Genomic DNA, 20,452 nt, shown 5'->3' on the forward strand with positions numbered 1-20,452 from the left:
GTCGGAAGAAAAACTCCTAGTACAGTGTATCTATTTTGAACGTGTTAAGTAACAGATTGTTTTACATCACTTTGCAATTATAATTTGCATCCAGTGCTGAAGAAGTAGTTTGCCAGGTCTAGGAACCATTGCATACCTCCTGTTCCGAAGTGTACAACTTGCCGAGGCAGATAACACCCCAGAGTATCGTCTTGATGGGCAGTTGTTTCATGCAGCATTATATGGAAATTAAGATCCAGTATTAACAGTGTGTACAACAGTGTAACCATAAAAACAGGATCCATAATTGGAGTCCGTACCCAATGCCCCCCAGGCTCCACACCGTGGTTCCACCTGCTCCACCCATCCAGGTCTCATGAAGAGCAGCTGGCAGGGTCCCCTCCAATTCAGTTCGCGGGACCCCTCCTCTCTCTAAGGAGGGGAGGGGTAAGCAAGGAGGGGAGGGGTAAGCAGGGTGGGCACGCCGCCAGGGCGTGACAGCCATTCACCGCACATGAGCAGCTTAACTGGCCACTGTCAGCACAACTGCCACATCTGCAGCTCCCATACCTGCCTCGTGCCCCAGCTCGCATTTTCTAGGGAAAGCATCTCCTCCCAACCAGCAGCCAGGGGGTATTTATGCAGTCCCAAGTTGTCTTCCCTCTGCAGCGCCACTCCTTCTGCCGATACCCCAAACTACTTTCTCCAGGCCGCTATCGACGGGGGTTCCATAGATTTCCACCTCCTGGTAATGAGGCGTTTGGCTGTCAGAATGCCCAGATCCAGGAATCTCGTGGAGGCTTTGTACTTTTTAGCTCTGGGAAAAAGGCCCAGAATACAGGACTCCCATGTCGACACCAGTGGGCACGCCGTGCACTCTGATAACCGTGCCGATACATCTCACCAGTAGGAGTTCAACGAGGGATAGGACCATAACATATGGAGCAAGTCCGCCCCCACCAGTGTACAGAGGGGGCAAGCTGCGTCCATGCGGCGGAAGTACAGATTGATTTTAGCTTGGGTGAGATGGGCCCTGTGTAAGATACAGAACTGAATGAGGCACAATCGAGCATTGCGCGGAACGTTAGTGTGAATTTTCAGTGCCGCGTCCATTCCCTATCTGTACAGGGCCTGGCCATTTCGCCCTCCCAGTTGGCCTGCAGTACGGCACAGGCATTAATTGTGTGTGTCCTGAGTGTGTTGGTAAACCATTGTATCAAGTGTCTACCCTGCCCCATAACCTGCATCTATTGTACCAGTAGATGCATTGGTGGTTCAACAGAAATGTCCCCCCAGTGCCAGGTTACTATTGTTATCAAGGAGTTAGGCAACAGGCCTCTCTCTTCAGCCAGTGTAGCAAATGGGATTAGCGCACCCTCACTGTATAGATCCCCCAGCGTATGAAGCTCAGCAGCATGCCAAGGCTCCAACTCCATCCTGGTTGTGAGCCGTTCACCGCGTGGCATGCCCAGCAGTGCTGGCACGTAAGGAGTGACCATGCGCATGAGGCGTAAGTACCTGCAATAATAGCGCTGTGCCACGCCCAGCATGATCGATTCAGGGACGCTCGTCCGAGCGATGGGGTGAAATAGATGAAATACCTCAGGTATTGTCAAGGGCTATGTCACTGCAGCCATGTCGGACAATTGAAGACCCGAGAGCCACCTGGCCGCTCACTGTAGCTGGAAGGCCAGGTAATATTGCTCCATGTTTGGCACCGCCAGACCACTGCGATCCAGTGGCGAGTACAGCTTTGTCAGCGACACTCTACAACTGCCTTTGTTCCATATGAATTCCCTAATTCTGGACTCCAGCTCCCTAAAGAATTTAGCCGAAACATAGTAGGGGAAATTGGAGAAATAACATAGCAATCGTGGGAGCACCACAATCTGCAGGAGAGCTGCTCTTCCCATTACTGAGAGCGGTAATACTTGCCAGAAGTTCATTTGAGCACGGATAGATGTTACCGCTCGTTTGAGGTTTCCATCATGCAGATCCTCCTCTGTATGAAATATGTTAATGCCCAGATATCAGAACATCCTGGGCTGCCATGGAATGAGTACCCCGTAGAGGTGAAGACATATCTGACATATCGGGGCTGAAGGGGAACAGGCATGATTTAGTCCAATTAACCTGTAACGCCGACAGTGCTGAAATCATTGTAGTATGTCCGCAACTTCATCGGAAACATTGGCAATAAAAGGACAAAGTATGTTAACCGTCACCTAGCGGGATACTCCAGGCCTCCCTTTGCGGCGGAACTGCACTGCCAAGGGTTCCATTGCTAGCGAGAACAGTAGCAGAGGAAGGGGGCAACCCTGCCGGTTTCCTCTACCCACCCTGATTAGTTCAGACATAGGTGTGCCAGTCCTAACCCTGAGCTGTGGTTGGGTATATAACAGTTTCACCAACCGCAAGAAGCCGGGCCTGTCGGTCGCGGAGTGTGTGCGAGCCGAATGGGCTGCGTAGTTGAGACAGCGCAACCTCTCTACCAGAGACGTGCATCCTGCTCATCTGGTCGCCAGCCTTCGAGCTCCTAGAGGGTGATGGATAGCGCTCAGTTCATGCTGTAACAGGTATCTCTCCACCCAAATTAAGTCTTCAATGGATTTGCGCATGCTCCATTGTGTACCCAGACAACGCCCTCTTAGAAAAGACCTTGAACGCCTCCCACTCAATAACCCCAGACGATGCAGTGCCACCATTGTGTTCAAAATATTCTCAGATAGCTCTGCCCTGTGAAGCCTTAAAGGGCGCATCTTCCAACAACTCGGGGAGCAGCTGCCATGTGGGGATGACAAATGGAGATGCGTCCCACCCCCACTGCAAGAACTGGCAGTTATGATCAGAGCGGGTGCGGCCCAGGTAATCAGTCTGCAACACCGCTGAGCTCAAGTTGGCTACACAAAGTATTCTATCAAGCCACACATGCAGCTGATGTGAAGCTGAAAAAAGATGAATAGACTCTTATCGCAGCATAGCACTGGCATTGTGGGTCCAACAACTGCCAATGCTGGAGCCATTCCTGCAGCAAGCGCAGCTGCCACTGTGGGTGCAGCAGATAATGGTGGGAAGGAACGGTCTAGGTCAGGGTCCAGGACACTATTAAAATACCCTCCCCACCCTCCCCCCCCCCCCCCAAGCCAGGGGAGACCGCTCCAACGAGAAAGGACGCCAGATAGCCTATGAAGAAAGGAGGCCTGGTCCACGTTAGGTGCATAAATGGACCCCAATAACAGTGCGCGGCCATCCAAGCATTCACACACAAACACATAGTGACCCTCAGTGTTGGCCTCCAATCCTTCAGCCACAAAAGGGGTACCCTGCCGGATCCAAATGAGTGGCCCCCTAGCATAGGAAGAGAAATTGGTTGCAAACAACTGCCTTCGCCAGCACCGCTGCAGTCTGCTGGTCTCGGGCTGCGCTAGATGCATCTCCTGCAGAAGCGCTATGCGGATTAAATGTCTCTTAAGGTATAAGTAGATGGAATATCAGCGTACTGGCGTGTGTATGCCCCGGTCATTCCATGTGAGGATGTTAGTGGGATTCATAGACTGCCATTGGGGTAATAATCTTTTAGAGCGCCACTCCTGAGGACACATGACTTTACATCGCCTCTAAACGGGTCACAGGGGAGAGGGGAACAGCAGGAACCCAGACTCCAGTAAAAGACAAACAAATGTAGCTTAAAAACAAAGATTGCCACAAAAGTAATATAGTAGAATACCATCGGAGCAGAGGGACAACCAGTATCTGCCCAAACCATCTAACTCACCTGTCTGGCGTAACTAGTGTGGGGAAGGAGGTACCAACAAACAGAGAGGTAGAGTGTGGTGTGCTGTACCAAATAAGCCTGAGGGCGAATGCCCCTGATGGGTCTTGTATGTAGGCAGCAGCTAGGTACGTGCCATAATGCATTTCTCAGCGGCCCAACAGGCCATACACAGACTCCACGCCTGAAGTGCGGCCAGAAGTGTGGGGGGGAGGTGACACAGTGTGATGTTTTAAATTGAAAGCAAGCCAATCAGTCCATGCAGACGCATCACAAGCACCCAGTGCAGCCTGGCCTCACAGACATCTATTACAACAGTGTCATGCGCCAAGGGTGGATTGAGAATTTAGCATGCAACAATGCTATAGGTTCAAATTATATCACTCGCTGTCTGCGGTGTCACGGCAGGGAGAGCCATAGACCCAGTGTCTGAGAGTCTTCCAGCTAGGGGGCTGTCCTCACCATCAGAATCATTTAGTCCTTCCATATCTGGATTAGCTAGTGGTTCTCTGATAGCCGCCACAGTCTGCAGTGCACGGCGTTGCTCCTGTATGGTCTGCTTCAGGTCAGGAACATGTCCCAGTCTCGCAGGGGGTGTCACAACGTCTGCGATTCCTGTGTCGACGGGGATTCGAGTCCCACGACTCCCTCTGCTCCTGCTGACCTGTCCCATCCATTCCAACCACTCCCATGCAAACTCCGAGGTGTCAAAGAAGCGTTCCTTTCCCTGGGCCACAACTCGCAACCTAGCTGGAAAGAGGAGGGAGTAAGTCAAGTCAAGTTAAGAGTGCGCAGTGGACACGTTCAACAGAGAAGAATGGTGTAAGTGAACCAGCTGGGACCAATTCTCGAAGCCATTTCTCTCCGTAAGCCACTGCATCTGAGCCATCTGCTCCCCCTGGGAAGCCCACAACACAGATATTATTTCTCCTGGTGCGTCCTTCTGCATCTTCTGCTCAGCGCTCCAGCGCCACAATTCTGTCCAGCACCGCCTGCATTGAGGTCTCCAATTGACCAATCTTGGGAGCAAGGTCGTTCAATTTATCCTCCAGCGAACGAGTCTTGTCTGCCAGCCAGCGGTGGTCCACATGGAGCAGTGTGAGGTCACTAGTCACCTTGTCAACCTTGCTCTCCAGCGAGGTTTGTGTTTGGTCCAGGGATGTGCCAATGCGTTCCACCGCCTCCAGCATAACAGACAGTTTATGGCTGTCTGAGGTCAAGGCCTAGGTTCTCAGCGCCAGCGACTTTCTCCCTGCACCGGAGCGGAGGCGTCCCGTTTCGTCAGCTGCGGGGCCCTAGCAGCCCAGGCTCATGGGGCCAAGCATTCCTGGATGCAGCACAGTAGTTCTCAGGGCACAGTGTCACTATTCGCCCTCCATTGACAGGGTAGGAGACCGGACCTTCTCCTGTAGGTCAAGGTTGCACATAGCAGTGTACCTATTGTGACTGATTTGGTGTTTTGCATGGTTATGTGCCTGTTTTAAGCATGTAGTGTCACTTTCTGTGTGCAGTGGTTTGCTGTGTCCAGCCTCACATATATGTAATTTGTTTGCATGCGACGTTCAATTAATTGCTTTCCCTCATCTACAGGCCTCCCTCGCTAGGCAACTCACAGGTAGGCCCGTCTTATTACCTAGATCCAACCACCTCCTACTGAGGTTAGGCATCCCTTTCAGTGCATGACCCTAGGGATCCAAGGCCCTGAAGAATGCTCCAGACCTTTTTTGGCTTAATTTAGTGGGCAGAAATATGTTGGCCAGTAAGAAATTGGTGACTCTTCAAGTTATTATTCCCTAGAAGTGTCCCGTTGTGTTTTTAATCTTACCAACAATCACAGCTAATAAAGGTGTTATATTACACAGGTGGTTGATTAGGTAATTTTAGGCCTTCCATAGTACAACTGGATCCCGACACTATCCAGATAATCTTTATTTCTTCACTCCCTCTGAGTTCTTTTAATGACATGGTTGAGTCCGCCCATGTGGTACTATCCTATCTGGATCGGAGTAGGTGGTCATATGATGAAGCATGACACTATATAGTGTGTGAGACCCCCTTGTCCGTAAGGAGAAATTCCCCTTAGCCCTTTTTCACGGATCCACCACCACACTCAAAGAAGTCTTGGACACACTGACGGTCTAGGACAATCTAACACTATTTTGTCCCCAAGTGATACCCCATACTCTTTGTGTATTTTGCAGGGACGAGGAACCTGAGTGGACCCGCTTGCTTGCATGGCTTGTAGACTAGGTAAGCGCAGCTGCACAAGCAGCCCCCTCCCTGTCAACGGTAACAGCCGCAAGCCAGTATGTCAAGCCTCCTCGCTGGGCGCCTATGCAGTCGCCATCCCGATTTCCACTGCGGTCTCCACCTGGAGGGCCCTCTCTGCGTCTGCACCCAGCTCAGCTCCTGTGGTCCGGCTGCCTGCCTCTTCATTACATGAGGCCCAGGAGCAATGGTGTCCCCCGAGCTCAGGGCTCGCCGTCAGTATCTGGGTTCCAGTCTCTAGTATCGGGGGTTCTGGCCGAACAGTGGGAGAAGGCGGGGATGAGGGCCCAACACTTGGATTCTAGGCTATTACCAGACCCAGCATCGGGAGGTCTGCTGGAGCCCTCCTCCATGTATGGGCCCAGGGCAAGCAGCACAGGAATTGTCCAATGGCTGGGGGAGGATTCGCAGCTATGGCCAGGCCTCTAGTCGCAGGCCTCCCCAGGGCCTTCTGCCAGATGTCGCCATCTCCCCTGTGAGCCCACTCACCGTTGTTTGTCTCTCCCCCCCAGCCACTGTCTTCTGTGCCCCAGAGGGGGCCAGCCAAGGCCAAACTGCCTGCACACAGGTCGCCCAGCTCAGGTCCCACCTTCCTCCGACCTAGTTGCGCGGGCCTCTGCCACACCGGCACCACTCCTGCCGGCCCCGTCCAGCTCCTGCTCCTATCGGCCTTTCCCCTCAGGCTCCAAGGGCTCCATCTGTCTGTCCGCCGTGTTGCTGCATCCTGCCTAGTTGTGGACAAAAGACGGATTATCAGGGATTCGCTGCAGAGCCTTGCTAATCTGCATCTGCCATCTTTGCTGTTACGCCCTACCGGAATGGCATCTTAACATTGTTCTTTCCCAACTCATCAAACTGCCATTTGAACCAATTCACATGCCAGATCTAAAATTCCTTACCTGGAAGGTAGCTAAGCTTTTGGTGCTGACATCTGCTAGAAGGGTGAGTGAGATTCAGGCTTTCATGACCTAGGAGCCATTTCTCCGATTCATAGATGATTCTGTCATTCTAAGGACTAATCCAAAATGTATTCCTAAGGTACCTACGCAGTTTGTTTAAGTACATTTTTCCCAAATTCTGCAACCCCGGCAGAGCAATCTTTGCATACACTGGACATTGAGAAATTCTACTTGCATCATACCAAACAGTTTCGTAAAACTGAACAACTCCTGGTTGCGTATGGACAGTCTTGATAAGGTACACCTGTTAAAGCAACCATCGCAAGGTGGTTATCAGCAACTATACAGATTTGCCACTACAAGGTGGGGAAACCAATTTCCTCTAAGTCAAAGGCGCACTCCACAAGTACAGTCCCCACATTAGCTGCCTTGTTCTCAGGCGTTCCTTTGGAGAAAATCTTTTGTGCTGCACCGTGGAAGAGTATTCACACTTTCACTCAGCACTGTTGTCTGGATTCGGCACACCGCAATGATGCAGCAGTCAGCCAGGCAGTGTTACGGCATCTATTTCAATAAGGTGAGCCTCTGTTATTTTAAATACTACCTTACTTGACATCTGATGTTTTATTGCGCATTACAGGTCGATACTAATGCCTTCAAACTTGTATTAATATTGTTATTAATATTTTACAACCCACCTTCCGCAAAGGTGATAATGTCACAATATGTAAAAAAAATTCAAAACTGCTTGCTATTCTGATTCAAGCATGTGAATCTGTGAAAGATCCAGCACTGGAGACAAAAATGAGTTACTTACCTGTAGTTTCAGTTCTCCAATATTTGAATCTTTAACAGATTCACATGCTAACCACCCTCCTCCCCAAAGAGGCTCCCCTTATATTTTCTCTTACGTCTCTCACTTGTGCTTTAAAATCTGAGAGACTGAAGCTTCTGTGGTGAAGGTTCAAAAGGGTGCTGTCACCGGACTGGCTGGTCTTCGGGTCTTTTCAAATGATGACAATAAGCTATTCAAGTGGATGCACTTTAACATTGTTTTATATGTGAGATTTCTTTATACAGCTATTTAATCTTACCGTGGGACTCCCATGTCGACAACAGTGAATGATTCAAGCATGTGACTCTGAGAAAGATACCAATACTGGAGAACTGAAGTTACAGGTAAGTAACTGTAGGAAAGTACCCTCTTTCTTGGCATGGTAACCCACTTTTTCTGCCTGATGTCAGTTTGTTTTGTGTGTGTTCACTGGCATCCTGCTAACCAGGACCCCAGTGATTATGCTCTCTCTCCCAAAACTCTGTTTTTCATCCCACAATTGGCATACTGGTGCCCCCATGTAAGCCCCTAGTATTTGATACCTAGGTACCCAGGGCATTGGGGTTCCAGGGGATCCTTATGGGCTGCAGCAATTATTCTGCCACCCACAGGGAGCCCATGCAAAGGGTTCTGCAGGCCTGCCATCGAAGTCTGCGTGAACCGGGTGCATGCACCTGTCTTCACTATAGGTCACGACACCAGGTTACTATAAGTTACCCTTATGGTAGGCCCTCTCAGCCCAGAGGGCAGGGTGCATGTACCTGTGTGTGAGAGCACCCCTGCACTAGCAGAGGTGCCCCCACAAACTCCAAACCCATTTTACTGGACTTTGTGAGTGTGGTGAGCACCTATGGTGTTATCACCTTATACCAGGTCCAGGTATCCCCTATTAGTGAAGAGTAGGCAGCACCTAGGAAGCCAGAGCTCTCTAGAGGAAGCTGTGGATGAGCAGCCAAGACTTATCTAGGAGACATGCACAGCTTATGCAATGCTACTATCGTTGTACAGCATTATCACACCACATGAAAGAACCACACAATGTTATACAAAAAAACGTAATTTATTAGGGTAACACAAATACTAGAATACTAATAGGCAATCCCTGAACTGGAGGTAAGTAAACACACAATTATATACACATTAGCAATCAGTGGAGAGCATGGAAAGCAATAATCATTGGCAAAAGCATAAGTAAGCAGTGATGGCCCTAGGGGAGGACAAAACCATATACTAAGAAAGTGGAATGTGAAAGACAGTCCCCTACCAAGGATGTGGAATCAGTAGAGGGGAGCTGTGGGAACTAGGAACTCCAAGAGGTGAGTACCAGAGTGACCCCCCCAGTGACCAGGAGAGGAGAGGTAAGTACCTGGTTCTCCCCAAAACCAACAGGAGGACTTTGGAAAAGGATTGTGCAAGACCCAAAACAAACTGGAAGAACCCAACGGTGGATCCTGACAGAAGAGGACCTGCAAAGGAAGGGGACCAAGTCCAGTTCATGATGGAGTGTCCGGTTGTGGTAGGAGCCACTACCCACCCCTTTGTGGATGCAGGACCAGGTCGACGGGGGACAAAGAGGACCAGCTTTGCAGCACAAGAGCTGAAGAGGAGTCCCAGAAGTGATACAGGTGGTGTACCATGTCGTCGGTCGGGTTGCAGTTGGTGAGTGATGCAGGAGAACCACTAACATGCTTTGGCAAATGCAAAAGAAGAAGACGGGTTGTATGGCTGAGGAGCACCAGCAAGGCCCAGGGGATTTGACTCAAGGAGGGGAGTCCAGGGTGGCCCTCAGCAGTCAAGAGAGTCACCAGAAGAGGAGGCATCCCCCACAGGCAGCCCACTGGCAGCAGGCACAGGTGTCGCAGTGAGACCCACTCAGCACACCTGAAGAGGAGTCCCATGTCACTGGAGCAGCAGGAAGAAGATTGTGCTTGGCAGGAAGAAGTGCTAGGGGCCAGGGCTATACAGAGCCTGAAGATCCCTTGGAGCAGGAGCAAATAAGCTTTGATAGCTGCAAGAGTCACTGTGCACAGGGGTGCTGTCCTGCAAGGAGAGGCAAAGGCTTACCATCTTCTATGTTGGAAACCTGGCAGACAGGACCAAGGGGACCACTCCAGACCATCACCTGTGATACAGGATCCATGCATTCCGGACGAGAGCAGATCCACGCAACCGGTTGTTATTGCAGTTGGTGCCTGCAGATGCAGGGGAGTGACTCCTTCACTCCAAGAGAGATTCTTTCTTACTTCTTGGTTCAGGCTGGAGTCTCGTCAACCTCAGAGGATGCACAGCCGGGGAAATGTTGCAGTTGCTGGATGGAGCTGGAGAAACAATGTTGCAAAGGAGAGTTGTCGCTGGAGTTGCAGATTGTCGGTTCCTGAAGAGTCCAGTTGCGGTTCCAGTGGCCAGAAATTGAAGTAAATGATGCAGAGGAGTCCTGTTGGAATCTTGCACATCGAATCTGAGGACCCACCCAAGAGGGAGACCCTAGATAGCCTGGAAGTGGGATTGGTAACCTAGCAAGGTGACCACCTATAAGGAGGAGGTTGTGATGTCACCTGCCTGACCTGGCCACTCAGATGCACCCAGGGGCCTCTGCACATCTTGGATTCAAGATGGCAGATCCAAGTGGCCACCTGGAGGAGGTCCGGGCACCACCCTTGGGGTGGTGATGGACAGGGGAGTGGTCACTTCCCTTTCCTATGTCCAGTTTCATGCCAGAGCAGGGCCCGGGGGTCTTTGGACTGGTGCAAACTGGTTTATGCAAAGAGGGCACCAATGTGCCCTTCAAAGCATACTGGTGGCTTGGGGAGGCTACCCCTCACAAGCCATGTCACAACTATTTTCAAGGGGTTAGGGTGTTGCCTCTCTCTCCCACAGGAAATCATTTGTTCTGCCTTCCCCTGCTTGAGCTGGTCAAGCAGCAGGAGAGCAGAAACCTGTCTGGAGAGTGTCAGCAGTGCAGGCTGCTTGCAAAACCTTGGAAGACTGGTAAGAGCAATACTGGGGGGGGGTCCTCTAAGGAGCCCCCAGAGTGCATGTGATCATACAACCAATACTGGCAACAGTACTGGGGTATGATTCTGAAATGTTTGATACCAAACATGCCCAGGTTCGGAGTTACCACTATGTAGCTGGACACAGGTAGTGAGTGACCTGTGTCCAGTACACGGGTAAAATGGCTTCCCCGCACTTACGAAGTCCAGTGCAATGGAACTAGAGTTCGTAGTGGCACCTCTGCTCATACAGGGGTGCCCTCACACACAAGTACCTGCACCATGCCCTCTGGGCTAGGATGGCCTACAGTGAACTGGTGCAGTGACCTGTTGTGAAAGGGTGCATGCACCTTTTCACGCAGGCTGCAATGACAGGCCTGCAGACACATTCTGCATGGGCTCCCATGGGTGGCTCAATACATGCTGCAGTACATGGGGATACCTAAGTACCGTCTACTAGGGACTTCTAAGGGGGCGCCAGTATGCCAATTGTGGGGTGTAAAAGTTACCTTGCAACTAAATTTAGGGGAGAGAGCAAAATCACTGGGGTCCTTGTTAGCAGGATCCTAGTGAAAACAACCAAAGCATACTTACAGCAGGCAAAAAGTTGGGGGTAACAATGCCAAAAGGAGGGTACTTTCCTACAGTCTTCAAGGCGTAATCTGTTCCTATCATTCTTGCTATCTCCTTCCTCCCACTGTTCGCATTCCTTTTCACGCTACTGTTGTGTCCCCTCCTCTTTTCCCAGTTGGGGAGGGATTTTAAGTCCCTTTAAGTTTAAGTGGGCTGTGGAGCAAGATAAGTAGATGTGCTTTGTGTCTTACAATGTCTCACCTTTTGCAGCATCCTAAACTGCACACGTGTCCCTCAGGGTCATCCCGTTCCCCATATCTTATTCCTTTATAAATAGATCTGCCTACCAATATTGTTTTCTAACTCCAGTTTCAAACAGCTAAAAAAAGCATTACATCCCTTGGTTTTCAACATGTGTTTAAAGTTCTTTCTGGACTAGACTAAGAACTTCAGGCAGCTGTACCAGCATTTGATGGCATTTAGTCAAAGGAACAAAGGTACTGCTTGTTGAAAGCATATGGGTTTGCCACCGTCCATCCAGTTTGAAAGCCATTTGACCCGGGCCATAGGGCTATGGTAACCTCTTTCTAGGTACATCCCTAAAATAAATTTGCAAGGCTACAATATGAAGCATAAATATCCAGAACAGAGCAGAAACAGCAGAGGGACAGACGGTGCTGCAGGCCCTGTTCAATAAGGTGATCTGTTCCTGCCTTCCACTTTGCAATTTATACTGCTGCTGTAGTATATATTCAATCTTGGAAGTCTATGAAAGATCCAGTAATGGAGAAGAGACATTTACCTACACTTCTCCAGCAATGGCATCTTTAGTAGATTCACAACTGACCCACACTTATCCCTTTGCCTGAGGCTTCACCTCAATGTTGTAGTTACAGCCGTTGAAACTGGCAGTTGGATTCTCTGTGAGGGGAGTAGAGCTCACCGCCTGTCCACCTGATTGGTCAGAATGTGGGTCATAAATAGAGGTGGCTAACCTTCATGTGGGCTATAGCTGTATTCAATGTTATTGAAGTGCTTTATTTTGCACTGCTTCATAACATTGTCTACCATTATTTCCCAGCCTGACAAAAAGCATAGTTCAATTCAAGCATGTGAATCTAGGAAAGATGCCATCACTTGAAAACTGTAGTTGCTACTTCCTTACTATGCAAAGTAGGGTTAAGTTGATGCAGTGTTATTCTCATGCGACATAACACATGCCAGATACTGGGGTATTCCACCAAACTACTGTTCCACTTGTGAAGCCATTGAAAATGTGCTTCAGCAGAGCAGTGCAAAGACACTTTGACCCTTACTGGTGACAAATCCTGATTTAGATGTTCCTAAGTCATTGTCCCCTAATCACAATCTGGATCAATTAAACTCTTTTATCCCTTGCTTTCTTTCTCTTTATCATTCCTCTGAATGACAGCGCAGCTAAACAGCAAATATATTGACTGTCTTTCTTTTTCTTTGCAGTGATAGGCGGAACTTTCACAAGTAAGTATTTGCCACCTGTCATCGAAATGGTTGATGCAGTATTCTAAGGTACAAACATAGATCTCACTGCTCATGTGCTGTAGTTAGCAAATCGTATATTAAAATTATTTTCGTGATTATGCCAGATGAAGGCCTCTTCAAAGAGACATGCTACATATAGCACACTATGTAAGTGGTATAATTTCACCTCAACTCAATTAAAAGCACAAGATAATTTTAGAAGTCAGTGTAGTTTCTTTGAGATAAAGCTTAGTAAAGATTTCCTTAACTGATATCACAGCTCAGTTTCACTGTTTTAGCGAGTATTAACAAAATTGGACGATTCATTCACTTGCAGTACCTTCTTGGGAAGGCTTTAGCCTCCAAATTGGAGGACAACAAAGGTTTAAAGTACGCAAACTGTCCCTGAACCACGTACCACTTTTTAGCTTTAAAGTTCCCAAAGCTCTGAATAATGCCATGTAAATGGAGTGCCACTTTAAATATGTTAGTCATTAGTAAATTTTACTTGGCATACCCTGACAGTAATGACACTTCAGACAAGCTATTACTGCGAAAACAAGTGAAAACATCCCATGGGAAAGAGCACACCCAAATGTTCACGTACACATGAAAAAGAGCTTTCACTCCGTTTCAAGGCACGATTATGCAGTAGGGCGATTGTGAAGGTTATTGCCAAGTTACAGACTCACTGTTTTAGTTAGGCTATCTTAATGTAACTGACATTCTTTTGAGAATACCGACTCAACCCTCCACTGATAGGAAAACAAATTAGCTAAGAAAGCTGGTGGAGTCTTGCAGTGCTGAGATACTTACTGAAGAATTCCTGCCTCACCCTCCATAAAAGACTATAGACAAACTGCCCTAGACAGAGTATTCAAAGAGCTGGAAGACAACTAGTACATACCTCAACCTGCCTAGAATGATGAGCTTTAGATGTGGAGAAATCTGACGAATGATGTGAGTGAAATTATAAAAACTCAAAGAGAACTGAAAAGTTACAGCAAGCATCCAAATGTTTTGCTCAGACAAGTAGGCACTTTACACTGTTGCCACTCACCATTTTCCCTATCACACAATTCAACCGAAGTTACCGAGCAACCCTAACCTCTCACTCAACTAGTGGAACCAATGATACATTATTAGGGAGGAGACAGCCCTTCTCCATATGGCTTCAGCCATAATGCACTCAATTGACCACAAACATTCTGATATAACTGATGGGCAAGACGTTTGAGTTAGATATATAATTTGTAAATAAATACATAAAGAACATGATCATGGCCTGCTTAGAGCCTCACTGTATGTAGACATTACTGTAAAGGCAGACAATGGGAAACTGTGAGGTCTTTAAGGGAGCAAGTTGGATTCTTTGTCATAGAGAGGCAAAAAAAACTAATGATGTGGATTATCTAAATGCTATTTTGAAAGTGTGTTGTAGAACCAAAATATCTAAAAAGACACAATTGTAAAAGAAAAAAGGGCGGTAGTCATCAGTAGTGAGGAAACCTGAAATTAAAAGGATAAAGATTGGGCTTCCATGAATGACTCAGCTGTTTAGTTTAATGCAAGAATGATGAAGTTAACTAGCCTTATCTACTGCTTCAAAGCTAGAGCTTGATTAGTGAGGTGTCCCTGAAGGTGATGACAAATATTTTCTATAAAAAAAAAAATCTCTGTGCTTTATATATATATATATATATATATATGTGTGTGTGTGTGTGTGTTGCTATGGTGCTCACTATTTTTCTCTTGTATTTGTTTTCTCTTTCCTTAGGTGGCCAAATAATACTGGTATGTTTTCTCAGCTCATTAGCATAAATCATGGTTAAGTATTCAGCAAATTACATAAGACTAGAGTGTGTAGCTGTAGCCTTTAATCCTGGCTGTTCCCCAGAAATGGGACAGAGTTCCACTGTAAGAAAGAGTGCAAAGAACCACAGATGTGAACTAGAATGCAACAGAATATGTTGCGGAAGATATAGCTTCACAGTGCATATTTCTCGTACATTTATTGTCTGATAATAGCTAATGATAATTAGCTGATGTTTTTGCAGATCCCACAACCCTATATTTGCTACTTAGTAATGTTGTGGAACGCCTCAGTAGGTATTAGATAGTGTCTAATTAGGTTTGATATTGACAAACTCAAGCTTGTGTCCTCTCTCTGCACCAGCACAGAATGCATGTGCATATCAGTACAAGGACTTATAATGAAAATATTAGAAATTAAGAGATACGGAATGTAGGATTTGGGAAACTCTAATTGTGACATGCAACTTGAAGCAACATTGTAATTGGTTAAGTCAAGCAATATTGAGTTGATTTTAAAATAAGATGAAGCAGACCAGGAAGTCTGTTAAACAGAGGTCTTCTGTATGGTGACACAGTGAAATCTGAAATGAGGCCTCTTACTAAGTTATACATATTATTATTGAAAGCGTGCACATAATAAAAGCCTTGCAGATTTCCAGGTCAGAAGTTAGATGTAGTATATTGAGGATAATATATTTTTCTTTTATGGGATCAATTCAATGGATACCAAACCTAAAAATAGACGGAATTCATCTTACAGTGTAATCCAAATGGCATCTGGATTTGAGAGGAAGACACAATAAACGTCAGTTTGAACAGCAAGTACACTCCAAACTTTTCCTTGCAGTAATATTCATATATTTTAGATGTGCACAATACAGCATGGCCACCTAGGATACTGCCTAGTTAGAGCATGCCATAAATAACATGTTCAAAGAGACAGTGCAAATATGTAGTTGTTTTAACAAAGTGATTGATAATGGATCTTAACTACAAAAAAAGAAGATCCAGAAAGCCACCATATGATTCTGTGGAAACATCCAAAGAATTGAGACATCACATAAGGTATTAACTTCAGGACAATGGAATTTTCAGTGTATATCAATGGGTTTTAGTAGATGGCAAGGAATGCTGTCTTTACAGAAGTCGGATTTAGCGTTCCTGTAATGAAGAATTAAATTGAGCAACACTGTAGGAATTCTGACTTTTCTGCTTGGTCACCCTGGATTTTTTGCCTTTTGCTAGACCCTATATCCTTGCTGACCTTTGAACTTTGTGCACTTTACCCATGCTAATGAGTAGTAAAGTGCCCGTCCTCCCCATTTAACCATGGTTGAATTGGCACATTTGACCTGCCTGTAAGTTCCTAGTACATGATGTAGAAAGTGCACACGAGCCTGAAAGTTAAATGCCACCTGTGGTCTTCAGCACCTATTGTGCAATCCATAATAGTGGCTGTACAAACATGGCTATAGGCCAACCCTGTGTAGCCTGACTGCAGCAGTGTAAAACCTGCACTGTGACCTGTTACAATCATTCTTTTTGACAGGTAAAAGCTCCAGTTTTAATATTAGTAAGTCACTCATTTGTGAGCCTTGTAGCCACAAGGTAAGTGTGCATGGTATTTACAAGTGGGACATGCAAAAAATTAATATTACTAAGTCCCCACAGTAACAAGGCCCCAAAACAAATCTAACTGTGGCAGGCCTAGCTGTCCAATGTAGAAAACCAGAGTGCATATTAAAATACTAATACTAATAACTCAGGAAAGGGACAAATTACAAACATAATTAAAGCATTATTCAATTAGCTATTAAAATCCTATTCAGTTGTGAAGTCACATGTGTAATAAATAATAAGGGAAGTGAATTTTTTAAAGTTACCTTTTTACAGCCTGAAGGTCCTGGTTTCTGATCTGGATTAGCTTTCTTTCCAGCATTAGTCAAGCTAGTGATTAGCTTTCAGTTGGTGTGAAAAGTGTGTGAATTGCCTTCTAGGAGTAAACAATGGTCTAACCTGTATGGGCAGAAATTACTTTTCTGAGCTCAACAAAATGTTCAGAGTAGGGGCTGTTGCCCTCTCCTTGGCAGAAAGGAGTCAAATCCTGCTTGGCAACTCTCTTTGGCCATGTGTAATAATTGGGGTGCACTTGAAAGAGAGAAAGCAGGATGCCAAGACAATTCTTGTGGATCTCCTGTCTGGTTGCAAAAGGAATTTTAGTTTAGATCGGTCAGTTCTGTAGTGGGTGAAAAAGCTCTCATGTGTTTCCCCGCAACTACCTATATTTTGCCACTCAGAGCCTGAATGCTGGGAGAATGCTCTAGTGACTTGCTGAAGGATTTTAAGATGCAAGTCTGTCTGTACATCAGCAGGGTCTAGGGCCCAGAACGTTAGTTCATTTGCTTCAGTTTCCACTGTTCTCACTACGAACGCATACAATTCGAGCCTAAACATACGGGTAAGTGCTCTTAATCCTTATGCAGCCTTTTCCTCTAATTCTAATGACATCTGCCCCTCGATCTTGTATGATGCTACGAATACCTCCCCTAAATGTAGGCTGTTTATTTTTCTTTTTATGCTTCCTTGCTTCCCTCATCTCCAGAGGCTTACGCCAACTTTAATGGCTCCCTGTTGAAAAGCCCTCTATGTTTAAGGCTCTCTGTTTCTGTCACAGAGACATCTGTGTGAAGGGCCATACTTGCCTCCATGCTACATTCACTCCTTATGTGCCCTCTTGCACTCAGGCTCCTTTCGTCCTTCATTGGTCATACTACCAAAGTTACAAAGAAATGTACTGTGGTAGATAATTTTCTTGCTTCAAGAGATTAGAAACGTGTGTTGTTGCACCTTGAATCTAATTGTCTTCTCTTCTGAAAGTGAATTAAGTTTTCAGTTTTCCTCTCCTTATGCTGTTTGAGAGATTGTCTCTCAGTTGTTTAGTGCTTACAGAGCCAGGACTTCTTCCGGGGTTGTAGTGCGCTTTACAATTCTGAGTTATCTAAAACAATTTTAGATGGATGCAGGTAGGCAACTGACATGTTGATTGGCCACAGGCTAGGGCTTTAATTGGCGGAAGACAGAGCTGTAAAGGTTTCAGATATTGTAGGGAGATTTTACTTAAAGTATGCTTTATTTATAGTGTTATTGATTTTATATCCCAATGTTGATAAGGATGAGCAAAGAGTTATAATATTGTCTGGAGATACATTTTTGTTTTTACATATCTAACATTGGTTATTTGTGAGGACCCCTAGAAAGTGTATGACATCGAAAGTACAATTCTAGTCTCTTGTAGGCTTTTTATATCTAAGGCCAATGCAGTGAAAATATTAGTGAACAACCTAGTATTGTATAAAGCCAGTCAATATTTAATAGCAATATTTAATGAGGCTAATGTAATTGAAATGTTACAGTAAAATTAAAATGGCAATAAAGAAATGCAAGGACCTCAAGCTGAGCCAAATCCAGCCATCTGGCTGGAGACTTCAGTGGATCGCCCACCGCTAAGGATGATCCTACAGATTCCTACAGAGGCTGGAGGGTAAGTCACTGCGTTTCGGGCCTACCATGTTCTTTGGATCAAATATGAACCACAATTTACAGCTTACTGAGGATGAGAGAGACCTAAGCAGGCAGTCAGGTGTTCAGTCATTTTAAAAAAGATGGAAGTTCTGGCTCCGCATGCATTGCTTAGGCTACTCCCGCAATTTACTGAGAGGCAAAGCAAAAAAAGCGGCCTTAGCTAAGCTAGTATGTCTGTGCTCTCAAGATCACATACACTTACTCTAGTTTTATGAGAGAAGTATAATAATAGGTGTAAAATAGATAATGTAAGCCATTAGTGGGAAAAACTGATGTGTTTCCAAGTAAGTTCAATTGATAGATTGACTGCGAGAACATTTTGAAAATAGTTATGAGAGTCCATGAAAGTCTGAAAGGCTTCGGATGAGTCAACAAGTGGAGAAATAGTAAGTTCTCTTCCAGGGAATCCTAATCAATAGTCATAAACACTGAATATTCCCACCCATGTGCAGGGAACCCTGGAGCATATACAAATACACATGCATATATAAGTGAAAAATATGAAAAATAATACTCTAGTAGAGAATTTTAATACCAATGTAATATATACATGTGTAAACAGTAATGCAGTCTATGTAGAGAATACCGGCTAAAAATGCTTTATTTTTGTAGTTTTTTGTTGTTGTTTCTTTTAAATAAAACCGTCATTTAAAGGTACAAAACTTTCTGAAATCCAAGTATATAAGGCTTTGAAAGTAGAAGAAATCTATAATAAAACAGAAAAAACTACATTGAAAATAAAATAGCATTATTAGCCGATAGGCTGCATGCAGGTTAACACAGCAGAATCAAAAAACTGGCACCGTGCCTTTAAGACCCTGAGCACCTCCAGTATCCCACCATGCCGCAGGGGCGAGAGTGAGGTGACAGTTGGTTCACAGTTAGGTCAGTTCTTTTTTCCGGCTCCTTCTGTGAGGAACCTGGAGCATTGAGCTCTCATTTTTCTGGTTATTTTGACAGAAGAATTGTCTAAAACTATTTTTTCTCTGCTTTACCCGACGGCTCCCCTTATTGCCTGAGTAGAGTGACAACTTTTTTCTCACAAAACGCCTTCACTTTTTGTGAAATGTCCTTCTTGTGGGAAGAAGAAGGCCCAGTCAGACCCACACTCTGTGTGCATAGTATGTTTGCCTCAGAGTCACTGCCCTGACACCTGCAGACATTGTAAGAATCTGTCCAAAAGAACTCTTAAGGACAGAGAAAGGATTTGTTTGCATGGTCTGCATGAAAGAGAGAAGACTTCATCCTCCTCTCTACCTAGGAAGATTTCCAAAGATTCTTCTGAGAAACAGCGAGCCAGATCAACATCAGCCGGTAGGAAAATTCCTGTCTGTCCACCATCGACTTCATCCCTTCCATCGTTGCATCACCAGATGTCGAAGAGTACACAGCTGTCGACGGCGATTCAAGCGACGTCGAGAGACGTGACGTCAAAGACCCAACTCCCTCATTGGGATAAATCTCCGTCGACGGTCACACACCGATCGACGTCGAGCAGGCACATGAGTTCTCACATGCCGTCGAAGATGAGTCGCCATTCTCTGATGTCAGGACATCTGCCGTCGAAGACGACGTCGAGAACAAGGTCAAGGCCCCCGCATCATGCGGTGTAGAGACACTCGTCACCATCGGCCCATCGCTCGACGTCAAGACACTCAACGTCGAAGCATGTCCCTACAACGGGCCGCCAGTCGTCGCCGAGGCATTCCACGTCGAGACCTGAAAAGTCGGGGATGCCTCGCTCCACGTCAGGTACTCACAGATCTCCGTCGACGACAGTGTAATGTCGATCAACGTCGAGACAACCATCACCAGTGACACCTGTCTCACAAAGAGCTGTGCTACGTACCAGCCCCCCTCAGAAGTCATCGACAGGACTGCAATAGACTTCCGAGACTGCTCTACCTCACCAAGGTCCAGTGGTCACTATTCAGAGTGGGTCATCGGTGGCATTAAGAGCATCATCTCTAGGACACCTCTCGCCTGTAAACTTGTCTCCGAGGTGGTTGGAAAGCCTTAACAAGATACCGGCTTCTCCAGACTCGCAATATTCACGCCTTTATTTGCAATCGGCGTCGTTGCCACGAATGCCTTCACCAACGACGCCCGCCGAACGGACAAGGCCAACATTGGATCAGCCAAGGGCTAGACACCAGCACAGCCAGTCAAGATCACCCACCAGGTGTAGGTCGCGATTCAGAATGCGGTCTAGATCTAGAACCTCTAGATCACAACA

The sequence above is a fragment of the Pleurodeles waltl genome, chromosome 12 (assembly GCF_031143425.1).
Source record: "Pleurodeles waltl isolate 20211129_DDA chromosome 12, aPleWal1.hap1.20221129, whole genome shotgun sequence".
NCBI classification, from domain to species: Eukaryota; Metazoa; Chordata; class Amphibia; order Caudata; family Salamandridae; genus Pleurodeles; species Pleurodeles waltl.